Source organism: Crocodylus siamensis, chromosome 12, assembly GCF_052110815.1.
Source record: "Crocodylus siamensis isolate JL-2025a chromosome 12, ASM5211081v1, whole genome shotgun sequence".
In the NCBI taxonomy this organism is placed as follows: Eukaryota; Metazoa; Chordata; order Crocodylia; family Crocodylidae; genus Crocodylus; species Crocodylus siamensis.
This window is the reverse complement of record NC_143406.1, coordinates 34,904,983-34,923,356: the sequence shown is the minus strand read 5'-3', so window position 1 is coordinate 34,923,356 and position 18,374 is coordinate 34,904,983.

Sequence of the window (18,374 nt, the reverse complement as noted above, 5' to 3'; positions counted from 1 at the left end):
CTCTCTCTAATCCCTAAGATAGGCAATGTTAAAAATTTCCTTTGAATTAAGTATGGCTTTATAATCAGAAATAAGGTGAATTCACTTATTTTGGCTTTTAATTGTATCCTAAGGACATAAGAAAGTGGTATACTCTAATAATCTCTGCAAACTAAGAGTGCAGTGCTTATCACTAGAAGAAGCAGTACCACTCACTTCAGTCCCAATACTAAGCACTAAGCCTGGGAGGATGTGCAAGACTAGACCCTAACTGAGTGCTGCTTACTGTAATATCTGGAGACTCCTATACCTCAAAAGAAATCATGACATCAGAGGAGAAAACAAGCACCCTCTTTGATTTTTCAACCATGACAAGCACCCACTCTATTCCCAAAACCAAGATAATTAAGGGAAAAAAATTCTATCACATTGACTTCAGACCTCAGTACTCTGGAGCAAAACATGTACAGGAATTATCCCACTATGTCACATGTTTCAGCTCCTTGCTTGAATGGGATCTCACACCTTATCTGAAGCAGGCTGAAACACTCCATTACTTCCAATGGAGTTTCTGCCAGGCCCTCAAGGCACTTGTACAGATGAGGGGGGTTCCCCTAAACTGAAATGGTGGGTTTTTAACTGTGACCCACTGTTTCAGTTTTGGGGTTTCCATCACTATGATGGAACAACGACAGACCTGGCATGGGCAGGCTTCACCTGGGGGAAGAAAAAAAAGTGGTGAGGGGCCCAATCCCTTTTTTTTTCCCCCTGTACGGAGCCTGCCTGCCTGCTTCTCGCGTGGCCGGTGGGCAGTGCCAGATTTAGGCATAAGCTAAGAAAGCTGCAGCTTAGAGCCTCACATTATGAGGGGCATCTAAACCAACCCCCAGGCCGTGAAGGGTCGGCTGCCAGACCAGAAGTGACCGTGGCCCCGCAGGGCCTGCAGCAGCCGCGGTTGAGGTTTGGGCCCACCCCCACCCCTCCTGCCCGGGGGTGGAGGGATCTTTACCTCTGTTCTGGATGGACATTCCAGCTGTGAGGCTCAGGCGCAGCGGGCCACAGTTTGCTGGGCTGTGGCTGCTTCCAGTCTGCAGTTTGCCAGTCCATGGCAAAGAAAGGTTGGGAACCCCTAGTTTAGGGCCCCACCGTCATAATACAGCCCTGCTGGTGGGTGAGATGCCAGTGGTCCCTGAGCTGTGGGGGACCCTGGTCCTTCCCTCTACAGTGACAGCACCCCCTGGGTGGCACTCACCCACTAGCCTGCCTGGGTGGCACTGGAGGGTGCCACCCCTGTGGAGGGAAGGTCCAGGGGCCTCCTCAGCTCGGAGCCCACTGTCAGCTCACCTCTCAGCTGCAGGAGATGTGGGCAGGCTCTGTAAGAAAAAAAAACAAAGGATTGGGCTCACCACTTTTTTTTTTCCCTTGGTGGAGCCTGCCTGAGTGAGCTGCCGCTGGGTTGTGCAACTCCTGGGCTGGGACAGGAGGTGCAGGGGGGCAATGCTTCCCTCCATGGCAGCTATGCTCTCCAGGCCCACCCGCAGAGAGTGTTAGCTAGCTGGGTGCTGCCCACGCTCTCAAGCAGTACCTGGCCCAATCCAACAGTGCACAGGATGCTGGGAGCCCAGGCGTGCTCAGGAAAACTTGGGCTTAGGGGGCTTTCAGTGTCCCGTGCACTGTCCCCAATACCTTCCCACCTCCTGAAACTGCCCGGGAATGGGCTGGCTTGCCTCTGGGACAGTGCAGGGAAGTGGCAGGGTGTGCTGACAGCCGAAGGTGACGGGGACGGTGCATGGGGCACTGGAAGCCCACCAAGCCCGAGCTTCTTTTTTTCCTACATACCTCAAGGTACCAGGCCTGGCTCATGAACACTGAAATGGTGGGGTGGATGGAGCATCATGAACTAAAGCAGAGAAATTCTAAACTGATCATTACAAATATGCATGCCTACCTGGAAACTGGAGTAAAGGATAGTAGCACAGGAGACATTTATGAGTCCACCCAGGCTTCCAGAGTCCTGTGCACTGTCCCTGCTGCTTTCTCCGGCTTCCAGACATGTATGTGTGCATGATTTTTTTTTATCCACAAGGGAACTATTTGCCCCAATCAAACTAAAATATATCTGAGGTGGTCTAAGTTGCCACACTCAAATACATTTTAACACGAAAAGAATTGTGCATGTGTATACGGTGACATCATTATGTTAGACAAATGACAATTTCTCATCACTTTTTGTCATGTGTACGTGGCCCCACCAACATGTATACAAGCGCCCTCAGTACCTAGTCTATACATTAAGTAGATGGCGTTGATGAAAGTAGGCTCTTAATCTTTGCACTCCATGTACTCTTATTATGAAACCAGCATGACCACTGCACATGCAAAAGTACATCGAGGGAAAGACCTGATCCTTCCCTGCTGAAGTCAAACAATATGCCGTGGGCTTCAGTGAGACCTGGCCAAGTACAAACATGGTGCAATGTGGTACAACTCAGTTGAGCTCACTGGAGCAGCGCTGGAACTGAGTTTTGACCTGTTTACTTCCTTGATTGAATTAAAGCATATTTAATGAAACCAAAATAAACTGAAAAGTATCACAAACTTTAGTAATACCCCTAAGAACTATGTGTCGCTTTTTTACTATAAATTTATAACGCTTTCTGACGCATAGTTTAGCCCCAGTTGTTCTAAAAATATTTCCACACGGAACACTTGTGTAATATTTAATTCAGGTACATTTCAAACAATATTTCAGAGGGATAAAAGTTCATTATTTTTTAATACTTTGGACGCAGTGGAGAGATCTGAAAGTAAAAAGCAGAAAGAATATAAACACCAAATAGTAATCACAGAATCATAGAAATGTCTATTTCAACCACAATGGAACATTTTAGCTAGTAATCTGCCAGGCTTTTTGCCTTGAATTCAGCGAGAATTTGATAATCACAAACAGGATGGCTATTTTATTTTTGTGCAACATACTTATTATCAACAATAAAAGGAGAAATTACTAAGAGGATGACACTGTTATTACTAAGTGATATTTAAATAATTGTAAAACTTGGAAACAAATAGGGAACAACTTGGAAATTTTATATTCCTTCAAAAGAGGTTTCTATAAAGCTTAATTTTCCAATTATTCTGCATGATGTGCTGCATTCTTTGAGTTTGGATCATTTATGCCACATTATGATGCATTCTCTGAAGGGTCTGCAAGGAACGCTATGTTTTAAAGAATATTTTTTAATTTATTCTAAAATAGTTTTGAAACTCTGGCCAAAAAAGACAGTGTTCTGACTGGTTATCTTCGATGTCAAACAAATGTCAGTGATGCCCAGTATGGCTCTTTCCCTTATCTTTATTTTATAAATTCTAGCACGTAACAGAAATAGGACTTTCCAAGCAGTGCATTTCTAAAGGTCTGTTTGTCAAGAAAGGGCAAATTAGTTCAGGAAAGTTAAGGCCATCTGTACATTTTATCCAAGCCTCAGCACCAAACAAAAGTTTTCAAATTCACTTTCTATTCCACTCATGCCCTCCCAGGTGACTTTATTAGTCCAGTTTCCTTCACTATTTTCTCTACTGCTCTCAGTGGAAGCCAACAGTTCAGGTAAGCATATACAAATACAATCTCTCACATACTTCACTACTCCTATCTGATACTCTTCTTCTCATCAGGGGTGCTTAACCTCCAGCCCACGAGCCAGACCCAACCCACAGTGCTATTTCATCTGGCCTGCAGGACTCTCCAAGGCTAAGTACATACATCTGGGGAGGTTAAAGCAGGCTCAAAATATCCATCCAGTTTAAACCTAGCTCATCCCAGTGCTGACCTTACATTTACAGACCCAGTCCCAGTGGCCAGCAATCAGTTTAAACCTATAACTGTACAGAAGTTCCATACACACAAACTGGTCTAAAAATCACAGATGTCAATTTAAGATGACCCTGGATCTATGTAGTCTGCCCCTGGGACCAGCCGGCCCTCTCAAGCCCCATCCCAAAAGCTATTCTGGGTGCAGCCACTTTTATCAATGTTCGCTGCTGCTGGAGCCGAGCAAGTCAGTCCCAGTTGGGGGAGGGACAGAAGGGATGGGGGTGTAGGTTTGCTGTGGGGATAAAAGTAGCCCCATATCCCTCCAAGTCCCCCCCATAGACCCCGTGAGCTCCCCTGATCCTGGCAGACACTCCCGGACCCCAGCAAAACCCTTCCCCACCAGCTCACCCATATGTGACACCTACCCCTCCCCCCACCCTTCATGCGTCGTGCCTTCCTCCCATTCCCTGGAAGATCCCCAATCCCCTCCAGCCTGCTGGACTCCCAATCCTCCTGCTAACTGCCCCATTCTGACTTACCTGATATTGGGTAGCCATTTTGAACTGATTCAACTTCTCTCTAATGCCACCAAAAGTCTATAGTTAGCCCAAGGGTCTGGAAATTTGGAGGCAATGGACTCAATCCCAACACACAGTGGGCAGTCAGGGTGTGCTGCCAGGCCCCAGAGCCTGATCCGGCTGGCAGAAGGAAGCTCACAGGGCCAAAAGGTTGAGCACTGCTGTTCTAGGCCATTCCAATAGCCCACCCTCCTGCATCCAGCCCCTTCCTCCGTCAGATCCCAGCGCAGTGCCTTTAGTCACTTGCTCTAAGAATGTTAAGTAGCAATGTTTCTACCTTCCTTTTCCACGCCCTTAGATATCGGTCTTTTCTGCAAGGAAGCTTGACTCTAGCCCAGTTATATTGTTATCAGGGACACTATTCAGTTTAACCTCCTCTGAAATCAGAGATGTCCAGCTTTGACTCTGGAAAGATTTGCTTTCCTTCCTTAAGCAAATAAAATATACTGGTAAATAACACAGCAGCTATAACAACTTCTAAGTTCAGGGTTTCATCCAAACCCCTCTGAAAGCCAAGGAAAGATTCCCAATGACTTCAGGGAGCTTTGGATCATTCCCCAAGTGCAAACAATTAACTTGAAACTTCATGCTACATTCTACAGCTCGTATTCCCATACATAGGATGTGAGGCACGGACCACAAGTACTGGATAATCCTGCTTTTCCAGCAGTCTGAGGCAACCTCAATCCTTCTTTGTGTTTGCCTCACTCTTGCATTGCTACTTGTGAAGGGTTCGTTGTTGAATTATTCTAATATAATAAAGGGCTTTGTCTGTCTGTCTGTGTGCCTGTCTGTCCATAATGCTTTTGGGCAACTGCACATGTGCGGCCCAGAGGGCCGGTGGCGACTGGCTGCAGGGGCTCTGCCTCCTCAGGCAGGGAGGCCGTGCCCCGCTGCTCCGTGGGAGGAGGCAGAGGCCGAGATGAGCAGGCAGGTCGGAGGGAGAAGCGACTGCTGCCTCCTCAGGAGGAGGGAAGCCCTGCTGCTCCACGGGAAGAGGGGGTGGAGGGAGGTGGAGGCTGGAGGAGGAGGCGGTGGAGGGACTGTTTTACATGGCTGGCCCCGAAGGGTGAGCGGTGGGTGAGGGGATCCATGTAAATACTCCCTTAAACACTGTTATTCATGACGGGAACTTCGCTAGTGTTTATACTAAACCTCATTCCTTTGAATCATATCTTGTTGTGACAGACGGTGTCCCTAGATTATGCATGGGTTTGGTGGGATAAAAGTATCACTTTAAAATGACTGGTTTAAATACTGCGATAGTGATGATGTAGCTGTGATGATATGCAGGAAATATGCAACTGGCAAGGATTTTTGTGGATGATCTCTTTTATTGGGAGTTAGCATAGTTAGAGAGAGTTAGGCAAGCTTTTGGACACAAGGACCTGAAGAGGGGTATTTTGTGCCTGAAAGCTTCTCTAAATCTCTCCCAACTGTGCAGTTGGTCTGATAAAAAAGATCACCCACAAAAATGCTTCTCACATATTTAAATTATTAAGATTGATTCCTCCCCCCTACAAACAATAAGCCAGAAACATGCTAGTAGGAAGGTTTGCATGAAACAAGTAGAATGAAATCATACCGGGAACGCTTCTGACGGGTATGCAAGAATATCCATTTCATTGCTATAAAAGCGATAGGACCTAGAATGAATTCTGCTTAAAGGCAGCTGTTTTAAGAGCATGGGCTCACTGGGTGATTGACAGGTGCCTCAAGTCATCTTAAACTTAGCCACCAAGGTTTATCTTTGCCCTGTGGCTCACTTTGTGAAAAAAGGAAAAGCCATAAATAAGCCAGTCACATTTCACCTCCATCTCGGAATCTCCCAACCTTTTCTCCCATAAAATGTAACCTTACTAGCTCTCTACCAAGTCCAGGCCTTTTTTTCAGCAGCGGCAGAACTCTGTTTCGGCACAAATCACACTCATGCTCTGTGCAAACGCTTCATGCAACAATTCCAGAGGGAGGCATAATATGGCCCTAGGTTATTCTGCTGTGCATCCCATTGCCCACGGGCATCCCAAAGTCGCTGCCCTACACTTTAAAGTTGTGCCGGCTGAATTGGAATTGTAGACATAATCATAAGCATGTTTCTGTCAGAAACACTGTAAACTGAAAATGTACTGATGAATACATACTCAGACCTTCAGTGACCCAATGTGCCTGCTCATTCCCTCTCCAATTTTTGCCTCCTCTAATGCATACTCCATTATTTCATACCTTAAGTATTTATTTTAAGCTTTTTACATTTTCTAGTGTCTCTTTGCTTTATGTCATGATGCAAAAGCACTACAGTTAATGAACAAGATTAACAAAGCTTATGCTTCTAGACAGGTGGAGTCTTAACAGCATAACATGTAACAAATTATTATGTTTGCCCTGTGGTACAGTATTATGTACTGTACCTCCAACAGAGGAATTTGAATTGACAGATACTAACTTCAATAGGGATAGCAAGAGCTTGAAAGAAAGAAAAAGAAAACAAAATTACCCAGAGATTTAACTTCAAACACTTCTGAAAACACCTAATGATAATTATGACTAAAAACAATTGTGAGAGATAAAAGTATTTGGGAAAAACCATTTGAATAGGCAAAAAAAAAAAGTGCTTAAGCCAACTTTAAACTCTTTAGAGAAACTAAGCCAATGACTGGTCTTGTGCAATTCACCAAGCATGCATCCAGCTAAGACAATAATATCAAACTCTGTGCAAATCGGTCTATAAACTAGTGCTGCTTTGAAAACTGCCATCACAAACAATGCCTATGATTCTTACTTGAGTCATTTATTGAATTTATTGAATGGGAGAATCTTAAAGCTAGCATTATGCATATTAGTAGTATAAGCTAGAGATGCATTAAAATGCAAGCGTATTGTAGAACTAAATGTATGTGAAATGAAACAAAGAAACAGAAATGGTGTTTGGGCACCAGTTACTTTGATGATAGCATACCTCATAACAAGAGTTTTGTTGGCAGCAGTCACCAATGAAATAGGCAGACCAAAGCTGATAGGTGTTCTTCAGGAATCTTTGCTCCAAATGCTAATCAACCCACATCTAGGCACACCCAGCTCAGCATTTATCAAACCATGTCTAGTAATGACTCCTTTATTGGTATCCAAAACACTGAATCTGCCTGTCTGTATTGTGAGCTCCCTCAGAGTAATGCCATCCACGGCCAGGAGTGATCATTTCCTATTATCCAGCAGATGAGCCATTGTTTACCCCTAAACAAACCTAGTGTTCTCCCTTGAGCCTTTGTTAGTTCTCTACAAAAACCCCTACCCAAGCTCAAGTTTCTGTCCTGGTGCTTGGATCCAAAGCTGCGCCAGTTCCACTCCTCTTCTGCCTGGAATCTCTCCATTGATCGTGCTGAGGACTCTGCCTGTCTGCCAGATCCAACACCACCTGGGAACCTCGACTGGTTCAAGCTTCACTGAGTGGTGAGACCCTAAATCTCTCTCTCTCTGCATCCAGGAACCTGACTTTTATTCTCTTACTCCAGGCACAGCTTTCTAAACCTGACTTTTGCTAATCAAACTCGAGCTATACTTCCCCAAAAACCTAACTGAAACGATGTAATATTGTAACTGTTTATTTGTGTCTCTCTTGTATGCCTATTATTACTGTTATCATGATAAGTTCACATACCTGGCAATAAATAACTTTTATGGTCACGCTGGTTGCTATACTTTCTCTCTGAACCTCACCTACTCCTTCTGCATCTTGACTTCCCCATTTGCTCTGCAGCAATGCTTCTTTGACCTAACCCAAAGATCCCTACAATGCCCAAAACCACAGTGGGCTCTGCTCATCAAGGGAGTCACTACTAGGACCATTGTGACAAGGGATTGTGACATGATGAGTTTTGAGATGCATGAGGGTATCAGCGGAAAATGCTGATCAGACCCAGATGTACTCTGTTAGCGTGTGTATGTGTGTCTAACTGCATTTATTATTGTCCTAATGAACTGAGTTCAAGGCACATGAAGGTGTCAGCCTATCAATGCTGAATAGTCTGGCCTGACTCAGATGTCCTCTGTTAACCTGTGTGCTTGTATCTGACTGCATTTTATTGTTGCCCTGATGAACTGAGTTCAAGGCATATGAGGGTGTTAGCCTGTCAATGCTAAATAACCCATCCTGGCTCAGGCATATCCTGTTGATCTGTGTGTGTAAGTGTATACATGGGTTTGACTGATTTGGTGGCTGGAGGAACCCAGCCTCATTGAAACCAAGTCCTGCAAGATAGCTCCATTAGGGGGTGAGGACTTGCAGAAGGGAGAGATACAGCTCCATATAGAAACACAAATAACACAAGCGGCACATTGATAGAATTACAGAGACCCCCCAGAAACACACCCCTAATAAATGAGCACTCCCCAAAGTGACGGGCAAATCTGGTAACATATGGGGGAGAGGGTGGCTCCTGCCACTGCACGAACTTCTGGGCAAGCATGGGGTGGGCTGTGCCCCCCAGATCCGTGCATGGGGCCAGGGCAGGCTGCCACTGTGGGCTTTGCCCTGGGAGGCAAACTTCACTGCTACAGCACTGTTTCCTGCAACAAGTCTCTGCATGACAGATTTTGGCCTTAGATCACCAAATTGGTCTTTTTTTCCTCTGGCCTTTATATTTCACAGAGGCAAGTACAGAACTTGAGACTCCAGTGGGTTGTTTAATGTAGGTACGCTCTTGCATTCAGCAGTAGGTTCAGTGATCACTGTAGCTAAAAGCCCCCGTATCTATTTCTATATGTACTAGCTTACTGTTTAACTGTACTGTAATTTGGTAAGGTCCAGCTTCTTTTTTAGAAAATACATAGCATCGTCTTCTGTGTCTTCCTGCCCCTCAAAGTGAAGAGCCCTTTGCCTGTTAGTTTTCCTCTGCTCTTACATGATTATCTTGCTGGACTTGAGACGAGGCACTTTCATATTCTCTAGCTGTGTCTAATCTTGAGGTATGACACTGGACACTTTAAATGTACTAAACGAGCTGCAGTCACATAGGAAAGAACCCTCAGGAGTCCGAGCCCCTTCCACCTGACTTTGTATTTTGTTTATTGAGTGCATATTTCACTGATGTTTCCATTGCCGTGACTGCTACTTAGGGGCAGGTTGAGTTCTTTCTGCCAGCCATCATCAATGAACTCTCTCATTATTAAGGTCACAAATCAATCTGTCCTGCAGCATACCCTCTAAAATGTTTCCAGATGATAAATATTCTAATAGCCTTTTCAGCTGCATACACTGCTATCATTTCCTCTTGCTTCCTCATCCTACTGTGTAACCGGAAATGTCCTACAATAATGCTTTCGTTTGGCTTGTAATGCTCTGTCAAGATCTTTTTTCAGATCTTCCTAATTTGTGTGTCTTGGTTTCTAAGGTTGTAAAAAATTCTGGAGATAAAATAAGTTGTATTACCAGAGGCCAAGGAAATTGGTTTCTGTTGGTTCTTTATCTATCATCTCATTTGCATAAAAATAGTGGTTCAATCATTACATATACTGCTGTCAGTCATAATTTTCAACATGAAATTGCTTTGGTTTCCATACAAATTGTCATTGTTACATATACTCAGTTGCCAGTTTGACAAAAAGGTCACTCAGGTCAATAAAAACAAACACCTGAATTGTAATACAGCAGGTGGGAACTTGCTGTTTTACCTAAATACATCATAGAGTAGGAGGAGCTCCCATTTGCAAAACAGGAAGTAATGGAAGAGTGAAGTATCACCTCTTCCCATGATGTGGTGAGCAATCCATTTAACATTCATCATGTCCATTTTACTACAGCAAGAAGAAAACTGAAATCATGTATTAAAGGACTTTCTAGATTATTGGACAAATTTCCTGGAAGATATCTATCAGGAAAAACTATACATTTATTTGTAGTTGTATGCTGTTCATCACGGTAGTAATACAGCACCAGTGCTGATCAAACATTGTGTTCAGTGGGGATATACAGGAAACATGAGCCTACTCCTCAAGGCACTGAATACAATCACCTTCCACTGACCTCGGAGTTATTTGACCTCAAAGACACCTGAAAACACCCAGCAGTTTGTAAGATCAAATCCCATGCTGCAAATAAAATAGTTATTTTGTGCAATGTAAATTTTTCTCACTTTTTTTCATTCATAAACTGTGGTATAGGTTGCCATCTAAAATATATTTCATTTTCTGAATATTGTTGTGATGGTACCTTGGTATTTTCAGCTCCTGAGATGTCAGGACTATATAAAACCTGCTGTGACAAAAATGTTCATTTAATTATTTGAAGAGTATGTGGGAAGTTTCCTTTGCATAAATTGTATAAAAAGAGAGCTATATTGTCAATATATTTAGATGAATAATGTCTGATTATTCAATTACTTGCAATATCGCCTCATAAAGCAGGCCAAACTAGAGATAGCAGAACAAAAACACATTTTTAAATCCCCTTTTCTTTCCCTATAATTGAGGGGCACGTAATTTTAATTACCTGGTAAATCTCAAATCTCTACCCTTCCTAATCAATTTTGTCAGAAATCCTATTCTGAAGTCATTGCCTCTTCCTAAACATCCATGTGGAATCTGCAGAAAGTTTTTTTTCTTTAATTATACAGCACTTTGGATTTGTAAGTGGTGAAAGTCTTCATTTGCACAATAATGCTGTACAACATGTTTAGTAATTAAGTAAGAAGACAATTTATTAGAGTACTGTGCGTCACTTGATAATTGGGAAGTCAAACTACAATATATTAGCATTTTCTTCTTGAATACTAATTCAGAAATAGGGCAAGTAATCTCTGGGACCTGTTTTTCCTCCCAAACCAGTTTCAAGCCTTTGACTCAATTAGTTTCAGTGGAGGAGTTCCTGATTTCCATGTGGCTATAAGGATCTTATCCTAAATAATATAGATCATCATGATATGAAGACAACTTGTATATTTAAAATAAATGTTTTATAATGGTTACAGGCTGTACCACTTGGGACTAGCTCAAGCAAACTAAAGCCTTATAAAATTCCACTGAGAAATGTTTTTAAACAGGTCAAACAAAATAAATGTTTGTTTTGTGAGAAAAAAAGTCCATTAAGAGCTCAGAACCCAGTCTTGGAAGCCCGTATTTATATTAATAGTTTTTATCCTGTACAATGGGACAACACTTGATCTGAGTCAAAGGCCAAAAGCATGGATTACTCTTGTAAGGCTCTACAGGGTCTACTCCCCTTTTTCAGAAAGAACAATTCAGATCTCCACTGGGTTAGCTCAGTCAGACCTCTGACACAGCAGTACATATGGTGGATTATGCAATATTAGATACTTCTTTCACAGCCCCTTTCTTTACCCTTTGTGCACACAGCCTAGCTGAGATCCAAGGAAGAACCCCCAGGCAAATGGACGGCAGGACTGATCCCAGAGCTCCTTCTGCTTAGTAAAATGGATCTAATTTAAGGAAGCAATGAAATTAGAGTGCTGTAGTGTACTGGCTGGAGATGAAGATAAATGTGTTATGTGGCTGTATTTACTCCCACTGCACAACAAGGCATCTCATCCACTTCCTTCTATGGTAATACCCAGGACTAGCACAGCAGATTCACTTATCACCTTGGATTTAAGAACTACCTTGCATTTGGAGGCAACAGCACCCCCGCTCCTCAACCATCTATATTAAAGCAGAAATAAAATGTAGCTACAATAGTTAGGACTTCAGAGTGCCTTCAGATTCACAGGGCTGGTTGTCACATTCATTCATTACTGTGAATCAGTAGGCAATCAGGCTGGGAAGTGTCTTGCTGAGAACAGCACAAACCCAAATGAGTAAAAAGACCCTGAGCCCAATTCTCTCCTGTACTGGCTGGTCAGGGTCCATTTTGAAAAAGTTCAGGTCAGTCAGTGCTGGTAGAATAAGTGGGAACAAACTTTGTGAAGTCAATGGAGCAGTACCGCTTGACTGCAATATGGGATTTGGCCCATATTTTTCCCACAGAAGCCATGGCTATAATAAAACAGTCCAGCTTTGTTCTAATATCGTATCTTTGAGCTGAAATATCCAGTCTCAGGCTCCATTTCAACGTGGGCAGGATCAATAATTATCTTTTAGGTATCTACCGATGCTGGACCTCTCTGAAGGGGGCACTTCCATTACCCCCCTCCAATGATTCCACTCTGCAATAACTCCCTGTACTTTACTTGACCTTACACAGTGCTAGGTCTTACTCATCCAGATCACATTTTGGTTGCAGTATTATTTAAATGATATATGGAAGCTATAACAATGAACTTCCCTGCTTTTTATGACCGAGTTCAGATTATTAATATGCTTTAAAAGGAATTATTTGTGTCAAATAACACCAAAAAAATTAAGTAATCATGGCACCATAGGACTACGATATTATATTCACCTGCTCAGCATAATTAGAAAGGTCTGAGTGATTCAAAGATAAAAGCTACAAAAAAGAAAAAAAAGAAAGAAATGTTTTTATTAATTATTTAGCCATCTCCGGGGTCTCAATGTCACACAAAGTTAGTATAACTTTCCAAATGAATTATTCAAATCCCTACAGTTCAACCCAAGTACGATACAGCCAGAAACGGTAACAAGCAAGCAACTGGTTACTGGTTTTTCCACAACATTTTTCACAGGTCTTGATAGGTTACATTTTCCCAGAAATCCAGCCCTAAGGGTCAGTCAGTTTATCATTACTCAAGTTTGATTATAACAATGTAGAATGCTGTATCTACTCAATCTTTCCGCTGCTCCTCCCATAATTAGTATTAGAGACTTCATGTACCTGCAGAGCACAGAGGAATAACTTAAGAGCAGCGGCATGCATATCATGGGCAGGAGGAATGTACGAATTGCTAATTGTCCAGAACTATAATCCACTCATCCACAGGATAGGTCCAACTGCTTCAGAGGGAGCCGTGGAAGGTAGTTATGAAGGAGCCCGTCTACAGGGAAAGTTTCCTACTCTTTATCGAGATTAGCCAGAGAGGTTTTCCTTCCTAAAATTCTTATGCTTTTAACGTTTACCAGTTATAGCACTGAATATTATTTTTATCCATACAAAAAGTCCAAGTTCATTTACAAATCCTGTTAAACTCTTGGCCTTCAATTACAGCATGCGGTAATTAATTCTACAGGTTGATTGTACATGATCACATGCAAAAGGAAGCAGACTGTAACTACTCTCTTTACCTGAAGCCTCACAAAAAGAGTTGGTAGGCAAGGTTCTTTGGATAGATGTGATATCTTTTATTAGAGCAGCTGAGCAGTTGGAAAAATGTTTTTTTTCAACCTTTCAGCCACAAGCACAGTTCTTCAGGCATAAGGAATCTCTGCTCTTGTTCTGAGATCTCCAAGGAATGAAAGAAGCTAGAAGTGTGACAGGAGGTCAGTAAATAGGTGGAAATTAGGAAAACAATGGGTAGAGAAGGGAGAGGAAGGGGGGGGGTTGAAAGGAATAGAAAACAAGGTAAGCAAGGGAGACTCTCTTGTAGTTGAGTTATCCAAGGTAGAAAAGAGGCAGTCTGCAGAAAAAGTAAATAGCTGGAAATTAGGAAGACAAAGGGTAGAGAAGGAGGGGAGAAAAAGTATAAATGGTAAGGTCAGGCAAGTACCTGGTGAATCAGGTGTCAGGCAGGTTGTAATGTATCATAAATCCAATGTCTATATTGAGTCGATGGTTTTTTTGTATCCAGTAAAAACAAAAAAAGAAAAGAGCTTTTGTTTTCCCCCTAAATCTGGGTATTCTCACTGGCAATTATGATAGGATGCAATAGTCTCATGGTCTGTAACAGGGCTGGCCAACCTGTAACACGTGCCACACTTGGTACAGGCAGCCTCTGTTTGTGGCACTTGGTGGATGGGGGAGGGGACCAGCAGCACAGTGGCAGATGGAAAGGGAGCAGAAAGCAGAGCAGCAGGTTGGGTAGGGCACTAGGCAGGGAACACAAAGCAGAGCAGTTGATTAGGCAGGAAAAGGGGATGGCAGAGGCAGTTGGGGAAGGGGTGGAGCTAATGTGTGGCATGCATGCCAAAATTTTGTGGCATTCCTTCCCCTCCATTCCACACCCCCGTTCAACAAATAGTAATAGGATGTGGAAGAGGTCTCAGTTGCTGGAGTAACTCTGGGGCTCCCAGTGACAGAACAGCAGTCAATGCCCACCTTGTACAGCACAGTCAACTGTTCCCAGGACCATGTTATGCAAAGCAGAGCCCGATTTCAGAATAATATTGGGGTTGTGCTTCATAGACCTAAATAAGGACCTTGATCCAGTTTCTGTTGAAGTCAATAGCAAAACTGCCATTTTGCGTAGGATTAATCTTTTAGATAGGGATAGAATTTACATGATGGTACCTGGGCATCCTACTCTCAATAACGGGGAGGCTAGAGACTGTTGAAGAGTTTCTTTGCTTCCTGAGGTTTGAGGCATGTGAGAATGTACCACCTGGGTGGAATTTACAACCGAGCTGTGGAAATCTCAGCACCCAGCTCCCTGATAATTTCTGGGTGGAGACCAATTCTTGCATAGGTCTTCAACACAAGAGACAAAGAGAGAAGCTCATCAGGCCACTCTCTGGATGACCCCATCATCAGTGCTGAAGACACTGATAATGGAAAGCAAAGGCAACTTCCAAAAAGTTTCCTAATGGGTTCTAAATTATAGAAAGAATATCCTTTGCTATGTAATTAATGGAAATTTACCATTTTAAAGCTTCCTGCGGGAAATTTTCCATGTCAAATCAATTTGTAGACAGGACCCAAGAGGCAGAAAATCACAACTGCTTCAAGTATGCTTCTTCATTAGACTGCTGCTGGGGGTTTAATTTTCAGTCACATTCTTTGATGACTTTGATCTTTGATGACAGTGTTAACTCTATTTTGTCCTCAGCACCACATTGATTTTTAAGCAGGCTTCTGAGATACCCCCACTAATTATTTCACTGGAAGTTTAATTAAATCTTGTCACACAGGAATAAACTTTTTCTTGGAATAGCTGCAAACATTATAAGGCATGTAACTGGAGAAAAAAGAGGATGGATAATTATAGCTGGACAGACTTGCATACAAAAAAAATGGAAGCTGGTTCTAAATATGATTTGAGAGCAAGAAAGTGTCTATAAGCTTTCTCTAACCACTGTCTACCAGAAGAAAAGGACTTCATAGTTTTTTAAGGGCAAAAGCATTTTGAAAATTTGGATTTGTTCAACAATAATTTGTTAATTGGATTTCAGCGGCATGATTCCACATTCAAAGCCTGGGGAAGAGGCATAGCAGCGCAGCTCTGGACTCCACAGTCCATGGGACAGCAGAGGCTGGTTTGATGTTGATGGTGGCATCATAGCCACACACCACTGAAAGAGCAGCTATTTTTGTGCCTGCCTCCAAAGATGGTGCCCCGTTCTGTTGCCTTGGTCACCCCCCTCAATCACATTATTGCACCTGGCTCTTTTGTGAGCTAATATAGATTCTACCATTATCAACCATTCTCAGTATAAATAATGATGCTCTGGGGGGAAAAAATCCACTTTTGAAGAGCTTCAAAAATGCTATCAATCCTTTAACTGTTTGTTAGGAGCTGGAAAAAAAATCATTTGGCCAACCTTGTGTTTCAAGACAGTCAACAGTAGAACTGTGCAGAGAACAGAATTAAAGCTTAATGATAAATGAAATACAGTCATGTCCTAATCAGAATTCATACACACAAACACTCACTTGTGGCAGTAAGCATCCAGAACTTAACAGGACTATATATGAGTGTTTGTGAGAATGGATTCAAAATGAGTAGAGGCCCCATTGTACTCAGTCCCAAGAGTCATGCTGGAGAACGTGAATGGTTCAAGTAGACCTACTACAAGGAAAATGACCACTCTTCAGGAAGCCGTAATTGTTATGAATCTTAGCGTCTTGTTCAGAACCCATGAAAAGAAGTTGTTTTGTTTTTTTTAAATCATATCAACCTGTTTAACATAAATGGAAAGAAGTTTTCTAGTTTCTAGTTAATGGTTATCATCTTTTCAGAAACAGAAAAAAGCTGACTTGGAAGCAAAGGCAATTAGGAATCAGGTGATGAAGATTCAGTTCTTTGGTTTGCTACAGACTTGCTGTGTGACCCTGGTCAAGTGACTTACCCCATCCAAGCCACAGTTCTCCCATTTTACAGGACACAATGCTGCCACTATTTCAGCCAGATCTTGCCTCTCTGACCTATTTAGACTTTAAAATCTTCAGGTAGGAACTAACCTTTTTTATATGTGTGTATAGTACTGAGAGTAATGGGTCACTAAGAATAAGCTTTAGCATCAATTTAAAAATACAGTATCGCATATTCAGACACAAATGTCATCTTCATGCTGATGATGTCTCTCTAATAGTTTGAAAATGCAGGATGCATAGATTATGTCCTTACTGCTTCAGGGTTCTGCATCCTTTTAATGGAGCAATTTCCTGAATGTTTCACCAATTATTATTATATATCATGCAATGAAGCTACAAGTCAGCCCAATCCTACAGTCCAAGCAATGAACAAGATCCTCACCTAGTTCAGCTGTGCCGTTGGTTTATTTCAAATTTTCTTGAAAAAAAGTGTTTCCCATGGCAATGGGTGAAGGCTTCACTTTGAACTGAACACGATGCATAAATTTTACTTTCTTCTTCTATAACAATGCAGAAAATCCTTTTTGACAGCACATTCTCAATCAATACTGCAAATGAAATAAATGCAGTTTTCAGCATCTGCCCACAAGTTGTGGCACAGTCTGTAAGGTATTGTACTAATGGGTACACATAATTCTTACAAAATGATCTTTCCTTTTCAGTGACTCCTACTAAAGGGAAAACAGCACTGGCTATTCCAAACAGCCTCTCTGCTGATCCGCATTAATGCAAACCTGAGGAAGACCCGTTTCCCAGGGAGGTTTCATCAAGGAGCTTTCAAATTGACTGCAGCTATCAATCGGTTACCCCTCTTCCCAGCCTACACATTTTTAGTAACATTTTACATGAGTATGTTACAAGAAACTTGTCACAATGAAAGGATGTAATTAAACTTTGTACTTCAAGTGCAGCATACTTATGTCTAACAGATAAGGCCATCTCCAAATGCTGCTTCTATCTATTCTTCTTCCTACTGTCAAGTTATTGACAAAATAGCAGCTGAAGATAGAGCAGCATTTTTAATGCTTTCAGTGTATGTATCTAGGTAGAAACACGAGTTACCTCTATGTGATATGTATCCTCAACTTCTCCTTCTAACCTTCACATCTGCTCCTTTGCAATGAATGTTTAAGAGCTGAAGTCATCTCAAATGCAGCCAGAATACATTGCTCTGATGCTCATGATAGATCAGTAGATATCTAGGTATTTTACAATATTCTTGGTAATTGAACAGGGCATGATAATGGGCCACAGGGATTAGGACAAGGCAGGAAAGGGTACATGACTTTATGGTTCCTGTAATATAGCTGATGCAGAATGGTTTAAGGAACATCCCAGGGCAGGAAATCTCAGCTCCAGGGACTGGCTTGACACTACCTCCACTACTGTTCTAACAGCAAAACGGAGTGAGAGCAGCCATGGATCAGAAGCAAGAAATAAGCCTGTGCTATGTAGAAGCTGAACCAACAGAGACACAAGTCACAACAGTACCCAAAGGCACAAGTGAGGGCAGTCCACAACCCAGTAACATAATACACTACGTCCCATCTGCCACTGCCTTGGCACTGGCAAAGGGAGGAATCTAGTCTGGGGTGGTTAATGTCTCTAATTGTTGCAAGTTTTTCTAATGAAGATCATGTTGTAAATCACCATGCAGCATTCCACATGCACAATGTTTCTGAGGAATCAGGTTCCTCAAAAAATTCCTCCGACCCTTTCAGCAGCTTTGCAGGTTTTGTATCTTAACACAGTGAAAAGCTTTAACATGGCTAAGTGGATGTGCTTTTTGCACCTGCAAGTCACACTTCCCATCAGAGCAGAGAATCACTTCAAAACTGCTAGACGGGCAAGTCAG